At 46.5% G+C, this 13,329-nt stretch overlaps 1 long non-coding RNA gene across 1 annotated transcript; it reads left to right on the forward strand.

The window, feature by feature from the left end:
* The first annotated feature begins 1,959 nt into the window (after positions 1-1,959).
* On the forward strand, positions 1,960-8,459 carry LOC310666513. The gene is made up of 4 exons (XR_014505939.1): positions 1,960-3,641; positions 5,045-5,098; positions 6,060-6,687; positions 7,855-8,459. It is a non-coding gene; the product is annotated as an uncharacterized lncRNA (long non-coding RNA).
* Positions 8,460-13,329: the final 4,870 nt, after the last annotated feature.

Genomic DNA, 13,329 nt, shown 5'->3' on the forward strand with positions numbered 1-13,329 from the left:
AGCCATGCGGACTAGAACCTTACTCTTTATTTTGCGGGGAAGGGCCATAGCTCAGTAGCCGGGCGTCTGCTTTGCAGGCAGAAAGTCTCAGCTTCGGACCCCGACATCTCAAGGACAGGTAGGGCTGGCCAAAATATAACAACAACAACAACAACAATAAATAAAATACATTATTATTATTATTATTATTATTATTATTATTATTATTCCTGGAGAGCCACTATCAGTAGTGTCAACGGTCTTGAGCTAGGTGGAGCAACTGTCCGGCTTGGCCGCATAAGGCAGCTTCCTGCGTTCCTGTAATGTATAAATTTGGCCGATAGAAGCGAGAAGGCGGCACAAACCCTCTATGGCTCCTTTACTAGGAATCCCCTAGATGAGGACCTGCTGGGAGGAGGGGTAGCGAGGGTTAACTAAGCCTGGGTAAAATCTCGCCCTTTGGCATTCCATCGGAATGGAGTCTAGTCCCGTCTTGCTGGGCCAGAGGGCACGTCCCCCCCCCCCTCTCCAGACCAGGGTTCCTGTTTGCTTGGAGAGACCCACCTGAGCCCAGTGGAAAATGTGAGTGGCATGTGCAACGGGGCGGGGGGGGGGGCATGGAAACACAGAGCTCCCTCTTTACCTGCCAACCCAACTTTGATGCAGGAAATCTTTGGAATTGTGTAGAAGCAACCTTTCAGTCAGTTGCATTTGAGGGGGTGTGTGTGTGCAGGTTATTTCCAAGGGTCCGAGTTGCTTTGCATGACCCTCATTCCGAGAATTGGCTTCGAAGGAAGCACTTTTTAAAATATTCCCACAAAGACACAGACATCATTTTCTGGCCTGGGTCAGAGCAACCCTTGTTACCTTTATTCCACGTTTTTCATTAAAGGTACACCTCCAGTTTTGCATGGCCGTTGAGAGGAGAGGGGTGGGTGGGTCTGGTGTGGTGAAGCATTTGTGTGAAGACTCAAGAATTACTGGGAAATCTTTTAAGAGATGGTTACTCAGGCATGTGTCACTGGGTTCACAAGGGTAGCTTTTGCATCAGAATCACACACAGCAAGCCCCAAACCAGCTTGTCGTGATTTAATGCAGCCTTTGCTGACCTGGTGGCCTCTAGATGCCTTGGACTGCAACAGCCCAGCTTCGCCGATATGGGCTGATGGGAATTGGAGTCCGAAACATCTGGAGGGCATTGAGTTATTAAATGGAACCATCTTTTTTAACAATAAAATGGCAATTCTGATTCGCCACTGTGATACTTGCCAGGATCAAAATGGGACTACAGACTCTTGGGTCTGTATACTCCTGTATATGTCACAGACAGAGGCAGTAATGCTTCTAATACCAGTTGCTGGAAACCACAAGGGGGAGAGGGCTCTTGTGCTCGGGTCCTGCTTACAGGTTTCTCACAGGCATCTGGTTGGCCATTTTGAGAACTGGACTAGATGGACCCTCTTTGGCCTGATCCAACAGGGATGATCTTATGTCATTGCGACAACACACTCCAAGAAAGGACAGTTATTGCCATTCACCAGTGAGGTCCAGCAAGGCTTTGGCTAGACTGCTTGAGTAGCCTCCTTCTCTGCTCTCCACTCCCAACCTCCTTTTTGGCTTCACTGTAGCCATATTCAGACATGGCAATGGAGGTCTCGGGACTCGATTGACTTCCTGCCCCACTGCTGTCCCTACTGGCTGGAGGTGGGACTGCAGGCACTTTTACTTCCTGGTACAACTGGACTTTTCTGCGACCCTTACCCTCTGTAGGGAGGTGGGACAGATTCGGATGGTCCGCCCCCGCCACTTAATGGATCCAAATGGCTTCCAGAGAGTGGTAGGTCAGGGGATGTTTTATCCCATGTTGTTGGACTTTCAGCTGATTCCCTGGTGGCCCGCTGGAATGACGAGTTAACCAGGGCTATCAACTGTCTGGCTCCGAAGTTGCATGGACCCCGGACAGCCCTGTGGTTTTCCCCAGAACTGAGGGTGACGAAACAATTGCTGAGACGACTAGAGCGCCGGTAGCGGAAAACTCATTCTGAATCGGACCAGACACTGATTAGAGCTCAACGTCGAGCCTACCAAGTGGCGATAGCGACGGCAAAGAGGACCTTCTTCACCGCCTCTATTGCATCTGCAGAAAACAGCAGTAGGTTCGCAATCTAATGGAACCACCACCACCATCGGGGCCTGGTAAGGACCCCAAGATTTCGTGCAATGATTTTGCAAAGTTTTTTGCAGATAAAGTTGCTCAGAATTGAAAGAGGTAGACTATACTGTGGGAGCAAGGCCAGGGCGGGAAAGTGCTGGAGTCCGGTCTAGTCAAGTTGCATGGGATCAGTTCCAGTCTGTTACCTCTGAGGATGTGGACAGGCTGCTTGGATGAGTGAAATCGACCACCTGTCTCCTTGATCCTTGCCCATCCTGGCTCATAAAAGCAAGCTGAGAAGGGCTGGGCGATGGGCTTTCACAAAGGTGAAAGCTGTTTCCTAGTTCTGCTGGATCTCTCAGCAGCCTTTGATACCACCGACCATGACGTCCTTCTGAACCGTTTAAAGGAGCTGGGAGCTGGGGGCACTGTTATACATTGGTTCCGCTCCTTCCTTCTGAGCCATGTCCAGAAAGTGGTGTTAGGGTATGAGTGTTCAGACCCCTGGGCTCTCACTTGTGGGGTGCCTCAGGGTTCATTTACTGCATTTATATCCCACCTTTTTCTCCAAGGATCTCAGTGTGGAGTACATGGTGTCATTTAATCCCCACAACAACGCTGTGAGGCAGGGTAGGCTGAGAGGCAGTGACTGGCCTAAGGTCACCCTTGTGACCTTCATGGCCAAGTAGATTTAAACTCTGGTCTCCCAGGTCGTAGTCCGATGCTAACCACTATGCCACCACTGGCCCCAGTTATGTGTTAGACCAGCAAGAGGAAAGGGCTATTGGCTTTGCACCCTACCTCCACTGTTGGAAGCAGTAACGCATTCAAATACCAGCTGCTGGAAGCAACTCAAAGGGAGAGTGCTGTTGCGCTCAGGTCTTGCTTATGGGCTTCTCATAAGCTTCTAGTTAGTGGCTGTGAGAACAGGATGCTGGATTAGACGAGCCATTGGCTTGATCCAGCAGAGCTCTTCTTATTCTTAACAGGTCGGGGATAGGTAAAGGGAGAGTAAAAACAGGCCTGGTGCAAGATGTTTTGGTGCTCAAGGCAGAGCAATTGAAAGGACCCACCCACTCACTAACAGAGACCGCCACAGTCTATTGGGAAGCTGCACTCCCATTCATTCAATGTAGCACTGCGCCATAAATTGATCCTGTGGGGTTTGTTCTTGTTTTTACGATTCTACAATTATTGAGGAGAGAAAAAATGTGTTTGAAAATCCTGATTGATTGGGGTGTGGCCTTTTTGTTGTTGTTGTTGTTGTTGTTACACTTGGCTTACTTTTCAGGTGGCCAAGAGTTGTTTGCCCATGTCCTTTCTTTGATTATACAAATTTTCTCCCCAGTAGTCTATGTTCTGAGTTCCTGGGCTTTAAAGGAGACATCAAAAAACAGACACACAACCAAACCTTTATTGTTATGGCCAATGACCAGCACTAAAGAAACTAAATGAGAAGCACATATTATCCAAATGTGCATGCTAAGATAAGAGAAACAAGTAAAACAAGGTAAATAAAAGATAAGTAAAATAAATAAGTAAAATAAGATGGGCATTGACATTTTGGAAGTTACAATCATGTCACAAACTCCAAAGAGGAAAATTACAAAACATGTATGGTCAGTCTCTGGTGGGTTTTGCTACAGCAACATGAAACTTAGCCACACTGAGAGTTATAGGTGCACACACAGAACCCTGGGCCACCTTGCAGCAATAAGGTAAGCTCAAATCTCCACCCCTGCCAAAATGCTAAAGAGCAAGGCATAAAAACTGGAATCTTCTTTCATTTATTTAGTTAACTTATATACAGTACTGCTTTATATTCCAGTAGAAATGTCTTAAGGGGTTGACAAATCAGTATTTGAAATGCAATACAAATGCCGCATTCAGAAACAAACGTTGCTATTACTAATAATCATCACAATTGCACATATTAAGTAATGCAATTAAGCATCTTTCACAGGAGAAGAAAGCGTTTGAGAAAATTGGAGGGCAGATTTCACTACATCGCTAATTCACAGCGTGTGCTCTTCCCATTAGGTTATAGGCCCTCTCATCCACTTGTTTCCATGATCCATCTACTTATATGTCTGCTGCTATATACTACAGTATATACTTGCAGTATGTGATGATCTGCAACGGGTGTTGGTTCTAACAGGGGATTCAGATTCCTCCCCAAGGAAACTGGCTGTTTATGCTGGTGAGTCCTGTCGGCAACTCTCTTACCCCTTCCCTCCCTGAGGCTGTAGGGGCAGTTATGTTCCCCCCTCTAAACCTTTGAAAACTGTGACGACCCTATCAAGATAGGCAACATTCAAAGAGGGGGTGGTCCAGAAATGATGTGTGTGTGACACCCAAGCATTCTGCCTTATGTAGAACAATGCAAGTATGAAAGAGACCCCCTTTGCAACTCGGGTTGGCATTTCCCCTCTTCCCCCAGCTGCCTTTTAAACATAAGTGTTGCTTTTGCACCCTTTCCCGAATGCAGAAGCTTAGGAAGGGCTGGGAGATGGAAAGGAAGCAAATGTATTTTTTCTTTCTTTATTGAAATGAGGGGGTGACTCAGGGATGGGAGGTTTGTTTTGTTGTTGGCAGTGGAAGGCTCCCCCCTTCCACTCCCCTTTGAGTCGAAACAGATGTCTCTCCCATAAAATGAGATTGTATGAGCTCATGGAGGAGAGAGAGAGAAAGAAAGAGTGAGACAGAGAAGCAAGGACCCCCGCATCTCCCATTCAGACTCTGGGTGTGTTGCAGGTCCAGCTGGAGTCATTCTGCCCTGCATCTCCTTCTAGATGGAGAGAGATGGATGGAAGAGAAGTTATTGTTTGACTAAGCTGAAAACCCTGTAAATGCCCTTCTCTTCCTTGGCCTTCAACCGCTTCCCTTCTCACGTTTTCACTCTTGATTCTGCAGCCAAGGGTCTCAACTTACCAAGAGAATTAAGCAGACACTCTTCCATTCTACAAGGTAAGGCACTGCTACAGTTCTGTCTCTGCCTCTCTGGCTTGACAAGGCTGGTGTGGGTGGTTCCCTCGCACAGGGAGCTGAGCTGGGGGGAGGAGAGCAAGATGATGATGATGATGATGATGATAAATATTAATATTACCTATATTTATACAGGTACCTACTCAAAGTACCAAAATGAATTATTGTAAAAATAAGAAATCTTTGAGGGGCGCGCCGATAAATTTTGTCCTCCCTCTGGGTGCCATATTACCAAAGTCTGTCACTGCTTAGTTTAGGAAAAGAGAAAGTCTTCCACCATTCCCAGCTGGCCTGGTCACCGAGCCTCATGGAAAAGCCAGCAAGAGTATTGTGGCACCTTTAAAGGGTGATAAACCATCAGATCCACCTGTACTACTTGGTAGTTTTTTCGTTTTTGTAACAGACTTAAAGCAACTACCCCTCCAGAACAAGAAGCTGGGAATCCAGTGGGCAGCATACGGCAGCTCATTTCTGAATATCCAGAACTAGACGTGCTCATTTAGAGCATAGGGTCATAAGATATTATAACACTTGTGAGTGCTACTGGGAGCCAGGGCTATGGCATTCCCACAAATATTTCCAAAGGAAGCTTCACACACTATGGTTCTCCCCTCCCCACCCCCAGTTTTGAGAGCTGAATTGGGAGATTAGGGTAGAGGTATGCATCAAATACTTCTTGCATGTCATTAGAACCACTAACACATGTTTCTGGGTGCATGTGTCATGCGTGTGCATGCATGGCGAGCCAGGACTAGCCCCCTGTTCCCTGTCCTGTGTGTACCTGTTTGCAAATCCACATTTGCTGCTAAGCTATGCATGTTTAAGTCTTTGTATTGTAGCTGGATTTTTAAAAGTGCTTATAAAACAAAACAAAACAAAACAAAACAAAAGCATTCTCATCCTCTGGACTTGACTGTGGTTCCCCCCTCTTTCCCCCCCTTAGCTGCAGTATATAAAAATGTGCAAAGTAGAAAAAATGGCAGTGTACAACAGTGGTGAGAGCTTTGGACTTGGATATTGGAAGAATGAGTGCCTTCAGATTTCTGCATGACCCTTGGTGGTCTGGCTGCGACAAGCCATTATTTGGACTGTGAGGATCTTCACAATAAAAAGCATTTGAAAGTTGCCCCTCCTCAGCTTTCTCACACAAAAAGCCCCTAATGTGCATGCAAGAAACTTTCAAATTTTGCAACGTGTTTTTAAAACCTTAGAAAAACAAACACACAAACAAAAGCAGAACCAGGGGGACCAGAATGCAAGATCTGTTCTGAGATGTCCGGTGCTTTCGCAATCAGCAGCACGGAAAGGGGACCTTCCATGGTGCATACGGATGAGAAGCAAGGCAAGCAGGCAGGGTGCAGCAATATCTCCCAGCTTCTTGGCCTGATGGACACAGGGCGGGCTGTTTCCTGCCACCTCTGCCGCGGCGGCAGTCAGTCCACAGGCCGTCCAGACAGACAGCAGCTGCCGAGACCACAAGAGAGGAGGGCTGGCATTGAAACAACAAAGACAGCTGGAGAGGCAGTGCCAACTTTGTGATCCTAGCGGATGCCAACCTCTTTGTATTACAGGTAAGCTCTTGTTTCAAAGCTTAAGGCAGTCTTGCAGTATCTCTCTGTGTGTGTTCCTTTGATGGGAAGTTCTAAGAACATAGGAAGCTGCCTTATACTGAGTCAGACCATTGGCATACCTTGCTCAGTATTGCCTACACTGGTTGGCAGTGGCCAGGGCCGGCCCTCCCATGAGGCAAGGTGAGGTGACCACATCTGGCGGCAGAATCCACAGGAGCAGATCTTTCTTTCCCCATTGTTCCTGATGTAGATTTTCCCTCACCCCTTCTTCCCTGGCAGGGAGGTGGACGCCATTTTGGAGGCCCATCGCAGGGGCCAAAGTGTCTTGGGTCAGCCTTGGCGGTGGCTCTCCAGAGTTTGAGGCAGGGTTCTCTCTCAGCTCTATCTGGAAATGATGGGGATTGAACTTGGCAGATGCTCTACCTTCTGTGGCCCTTCCCTTAGGAGCAGAATTTCTGTCAAGACACGCCAGAAAGTTATGAATGTCATGTGTCTGTGCACCCAGTAATTTATCCTGGAATGAGCCTTGCTTACACGTTACACGAGTGTACATTCAATGTGTATGTGGGAGAGAGCGAGAACGTTTCTATCTGCAGTCACTAGCTTCTAGCATGCCCCCTACATGCGTTCAGCATAACTTGGGCAAGAATGCACATGTAAGACCTGCATGCACATAGAGGATTCCTGGTGCTGCCTGCATATGTACTGTTTGCATGCAGAAAACACAGCTGAATGTGGACAGCAAGAGCCCGTGAGTGAGATTCTTCTCATCCCTCTGCATGTGCTGATATGCATAATGTCCCAAGGTGACTAAATAATGGGTTCTCTTCAACCCCTTCCTTGAACAGTGATTGCAAGAAGATAATATTCCAATGCCCTCAATGTACATGGGCATTGACAAGAGGAAAGCAAAATTGCCTTTCTGAAGGTGCTTGTGGTACAGAACCAGACAGCAGGGGGAGAGAATGGAGGGATTAGGAAGTGGGGAAGGAAACCAAGTTGCTTTTTCTCATTCCTGTTTATCATGTTAGGGAAAAGTTAGCTCAGCCTTGTGTGACCTGGTGCCCTCCAGATGTTTGGGTTATGCTCTGCTGGCTGGGGCTGATGGGAGTTGCAGTGCAAAACATCTGGTTGTGGAAGGCTGAGGTGGCTTATTCCTCGACACAGTTGCCTGATGATTCTCACAAGGCCAGAGGTCCCCAGGAGTGTCTTACATGCTCACAGACAGCATCTGCCCTCCTGGGAGTCTGGATTGGAGACAGCTTAGTAAGAGGACAACACCGGAGGAGCCCTAGAGGGTTGTGTGGTGCCAGGATGAGAGAGGAGCCAAGGAAACATGTGGCAGGTGCCAGCTTTGGGCAAAAAAGAAGGGGCTTTCTTTCTTGTTCATGGTCTCACCTGTTTATGTCTCACTACTGTTGTAAAAGGGGCAGGAACCAGAGAGCCTTTAATACAGGAGGTGGCAGACCCTATGCTAACCTCTGCATTCCGCAAATGGACAAAGGGGGAGGTAGGGATAGGACTGGCTCTTCCAATAGTCAACTTGAAGCAGCTGCCTCAGGCTTCCTCCATCCTCAAGCTAGCGTGCGGCCCTCAGGTACAGTAGTGGACCTGATCCTGTCCCCAGTGCTGAAAGAAGATTCCATGGCCAGGCCAGTCAGCCGTTGACATGGCACCATCTTGTTCTTTGCCCCAAGCACCAGCATGTTTGGGGCCAGCCCTGAGGAGGGGCAGCCCACACACACTTCTTCTTCTTCTCCTCCTCCTCCTCCTCCTCCTCCTCCTCCTCCTCCTCCTTCTTCTTCTTCTTCTTCTCTACTATGCTTTTGGTCGTTCTTGTTTTTACCTGTAAGTTGTCTTGAGTCCTGTCAGAGAAAAAGGCAGGATATAAACAACTTCTTCTTCTTCTTCCTCTTCTTCTTCTTCTTCTTCTTCTTCTTCGGATTTGCTAGGGTAGCTATATCATTTCTCTGCTCAAAATTGACTAAACGCTTAGTTGCTACCAAGACATGATTTACACTAACTATAGACTCCAAACCATGGTTTGTGTTTTAGATGTTCAGGAAAACTGTGGTTTCCTTCTTTCTGCACTTCCCTGAAGAACCCAAGGCACTGTCCCAAAGAGCAGCATCTGAGGGTGAAGCAATGTGCCAGACCATGGTTAGTTGCAGTGGTTATAAAACCAAGCCACTGTATCCCCCAACCATGGTTTGCAACAGCTTCACACTACAGTTTCAGATCCTGGTTTGGCCATTCACAAACCCCAGCTTGTTAGGTGGCATCGCTTCAAGCATTATGACAAATTCCGTTTACGATATCACAATCCATCCCACTGAATCAATCACAAATAACTAGGCTTGTTTGATTTCAGTGGGACCATCACGGCAAACTTCACCTGAATTGGGGCCACCCACTCTCTCTACATTGTTTTCCGCCCTCCGTGCACCTGTTTGTCTTTAGCAGCAAGGTGCTTATTTTCGCTCACAAGGGGAAAGAAATGCACACCACAATGCGAATTCTTCTGGGGGTGGGAAGACACAAGAAAACACCTAGGATAAATATCTGCCATCTGGATGGGAAGGGTTGGACTGTGCCTTAATTTACCCTGATACAAGTTTGGTCATTGTGGAGGGATTTTTAATACAGTGGTATCTCGGGTTACAGACGCTTCGGGTTGCAGACTCCACTAACCCAGAAATAGTACCTCGGGTTAAGAACTTTGCTTCAGGATGAGAACAGAAATCGTGCTTCGGCAGTGCAGCAGCAGCGGGAGGCCCTATTAGCTGAAGTGGTGCTTCAGGTGATGAACAGTTTCAGGTTAAGTACAGACCTCCGGAACGAATTAAGTACTTAACCTGAGGTACCACTGTAACTTTATTTTATCCATTTGCGCTGTACTGTTTGGATATGGTGCATAACGGGGCAGGGGTTCGGTCTGGTGGGGCTGGCAAGCTGGGGGGGGGGGAGGTGCTTCATAGCCATGGCTGGAGAAGAGGTAGAGAAGGCAGGGCCCATTGTTCCAAATCGGCCAAGCTAATGGCAATGGCAGAGGGAGTGATTAAACCTTCCTGCCCCCATCTCTCCCCGTAGGATTAATCTGATCCCCCTGACATTTCAGGTCCAGCTGCTTAGGAGGGTGGGTGTGCTAAAGACAGGTGTTGAGGAACAAAAATACGCGTGTGCAAACACACACACACACTGGGGGGGGGGGGAGACAAGGAGAAGATTTGTTTCTCCCCCCCCCCCGTGCTTATGTGCCCCTCCCTCCCATTGCACAAACAGAAAGGTATATGCAATTATTATTGTCTAGATGGGGCCCGTAGGGGAGGCTTGGTGGTGTAATGTTCCCACAAGGGACACGCAATTGCCTCTCTGCAACACCCCCAAAGGAGCCCAGGAGTCTCTGGCATGCCAAGGCCCAAGAAGCACAAAGGAAAGAGATGTCAGAGGGGGGTGGGGGCTCAGAGTGGAGGAGAGAGAGACACACAGAGAGAGAAACTCCCCTTTTCCATCCTGGGCTTGTTCACCAACTAATCTTGGCTCCGTTTGAAGTGTGTGTTTATGTGTGTCAGAGAGAGCTTGAGAGTCACAAACGCAGGCCTAGGTGAGGTTGATTTTGCTAAATGACCACAGCGTCTGCTTGAGCGCCACTGAGCCGTTCTGAGCCTCCTGATGAAAAAAGGGTACATTTTGTCAGCCAGAACCAGGGTTGCCAGACAATTAGTGCTGACCTGAAGTCTCCAGGTCTGCCTGCTCCCCGGTAAAAGATGGAGGGCTTGACTCTCCAGGTGGGCAAGGGTGACTTATTATTTGTAACAGTATTTAAATTAAGAAGACTACGTGTGCTGCTTGCGAGATTCAGCCTGGCAAGGGCTGGCTGTAAATTATGTATAGACTCTCAGGAGGTGGCGGGGTATGTGTGGGGTTTTGTTTTTGTTTTGGAAGGACATGCTCTCAGAGACTGGTTAATGTGTAACGTGTCTTGCATATTGACATCATCACTCCATGACATCATCAATACCCGCCATCGCTGGAGACTGTCCCTCAGTCTCAGGTTTTGGCATGCTCCCTAGCTGGGATGCTGAGGTGGCAACATTCCCCCGCCATTTCGTAGCTGGAATAGGGTGGAGCCTGGTTGTAGTAGTATAATCCTTCTCCACTCATCAAATATCACTGTCACTAGGGTCACCTCCTCCCCTGTTGTGCATTGTTGGGGCTTCTTTGCTGTCTCAGGCCTTTGGCTGATTAGCATTCTATGGCCTTTTAAATCTGTTTGTGGGAGGGGGGTTGTTACGCTAGCTTGTTTTCGTTTTATTATTTTCTGTTCCCATATAGTCTTTTTATGTTGTGAACCACCCTGTTATCTTCGGATGAAGGGCAGTACAGTGGTACCTCGGATTAAGAACTTAATTCATTCTGGAGGTCTGTTCTTAACCTGAAACTGTTCTTAACCTGAAACACCACTTTAGCAAATGGGGCCTCCTGCTGCCGCTGCGCCGCTGCTGCATGATTTCTGTTCTCATCCTGAAGCAAAGTTCTTAATCTGAGGTAATATTTCTGGGTTAGCGGAGTCTGTAACCCAAAGCGTATGTAACCTGAAGTGTATGTAACCTGAGGTACCACTGTATACAAATTTTAAGAACAAGAACATTTATATGAATAAATACACATTTATTCTGCAGATAGCCTGTGCGCCATGGATTCAAGCACCAGGAATGTGTTTGTTCTTTGGGGGAAAGACACTCTAAAATGTGCCATCAACAGTTCAAACCATTCCTCGACAGCCTCAGCGGCAGGTTATATGCTGCATGGTGGGTGCCTTAGTGTTCATGTGTGTGCATTGATGGGTATATGTGCTGGAGGCAAAATTCATCCATTTGGTGTGTAGAGATTTCATTTCCGAAACAGTCTCTCCCGAATTGTGATCCCAGTGTTGCAGGGAGTTCAACCAGATGACCCTTTGGGTACCTTCCAGTTCTGCAGTTCTATGATTTCTAAAGCTGTGTACTACCTCAACCTATGTACCACTTACAGGTTCCATTTCCAATGCTGGGGTTGGACTCTAGAACTTGTGAAGCAATTCTAGAGAGCATCTGAGCATAGGCAGAGTCCTATTCCCATAACAATGGCCAGTCCCCACATGCATCTGGCAGTAGAGGGGGAGCACTCCAGGGTAGAGAGTGTGGGCAGCAGGACGCTCTTTTTGTGCTTTTAGAAAGAATTGCCAACTTCTGAACTGATCTGTGTAGTGGCCAACTTTTGAACTTACCCTTTTAGGAACAGTTTGATCTGCAGTTGAGTTTGCTTTCCATGACAATCTTCACTCTCTACAGATGAAACAACTCCTAGATGCTGAGGAACAGTTCAATTTTGAGTTGCTCTGGTCAATAGGCAACCTTAGTTTGAAACAAATGGTTGATTTTAGAAGTAGCTGGAAGGCCCTAAGTTGCCTACTCCCAAATTATTAAGATCATTTTATTTTTTAATGTGTTTATATCCTGTCTTTATCCCAAGTGGGGATTCCAGACAACTTACAGCATTTAAAAAACAAACAATAGTTACATCAAAACACATTTAGTACCAACAATGAACATCTGGTTTGCCCTGACAGCATCCCAGTGGTGGTCATCATCATCTCCCCCTTTGTTTCCAAATACATGCCTGCCTGAACAGGAAGGTATTGGCCTGCCAGCGGAAGGATAGCAAAGAGGGGGCCTGTCCAATCACTCTTGGGAGAGAATTTCACAATCTGGGAGTGGCCACCGAAAAGGCTCTGTCTCAGCTCACTACCATTTGTGCCTCCAATGTTGATGGGAACAAGAGAAGGAGCTTAACAGCTAGGCAGGATTGTTTATTATGGTGTTAGAAATAATTACAAATAAGATAAGGAAAATTTCAGAGATACGCGGAATAAGAATTGGAGTGAAAGAATATAAGTCAAAAGCATATGCCGATGATCTTATGTTGTCACAGGAAGATCAAAAAAATAGTGTCGGTAAAGTGTTAGATCTGTTAGAAGAATTTGGAAAGCTATCCGGCTTTAAACTAAATAGAACAAAAACTAAAATAATGACTAAAAATATGATAGAAGAGGTAAAAAACCATCTTGAACTACAGACTGGGATCAAAGTAACTAAAAAAGTAAAATACCTCGGAATTTGGCTAACAATGAAGAATATAAACTTAATGGAAGACAACTACACAAACACATGGAAAGAAATAAGGAAGGACCTGGATACCTGGAACAGAATAAAGCTCTCTTGGTCGGGAAGAATGGCGGCAATTAAGATGAGTTTATTGCCAAAACTGCTGTTCTTATTTCAAAATATACCGATAATCAGGGGAACCTCAGTATTTAAAGATTGGCAGAAAGTACTCTCTAAATTTATTTGGCAAGGAAAAAGGCCAAGAATTAGATTCAAATTACTCACAGATCAAAGAGATAGGGGAGGATTTGCGGTTCCAAATTTGAAGCTGTATTATGAAGCCTCGTGCCTTTGTTGGGTTAAAGATTGGATTTTCATTAAAAACACAGATCTGTTAGATTTAGAAGGCTTCAATATAAGATTTGGTTGGCACGCTTATTTGTGGCGTAAAAAGGAAAAGGCCCACAAAGGATTTTCTAATTATATTATTAGAGGG

Source organism: Podarcis tiliguerta, assembly GCF_965153285.1.
Source record: "Podarcis tiliguerta genome assembly, chromosome: 16".
In the NCBI taxonomy this organism is placed as follows: domain Eukaryota; kingdom Metazoa; phylum Chordata; class Lepidosauria; order Squamata; family Lacertidae; genus Podarcis; species Podarcis tiliguerta.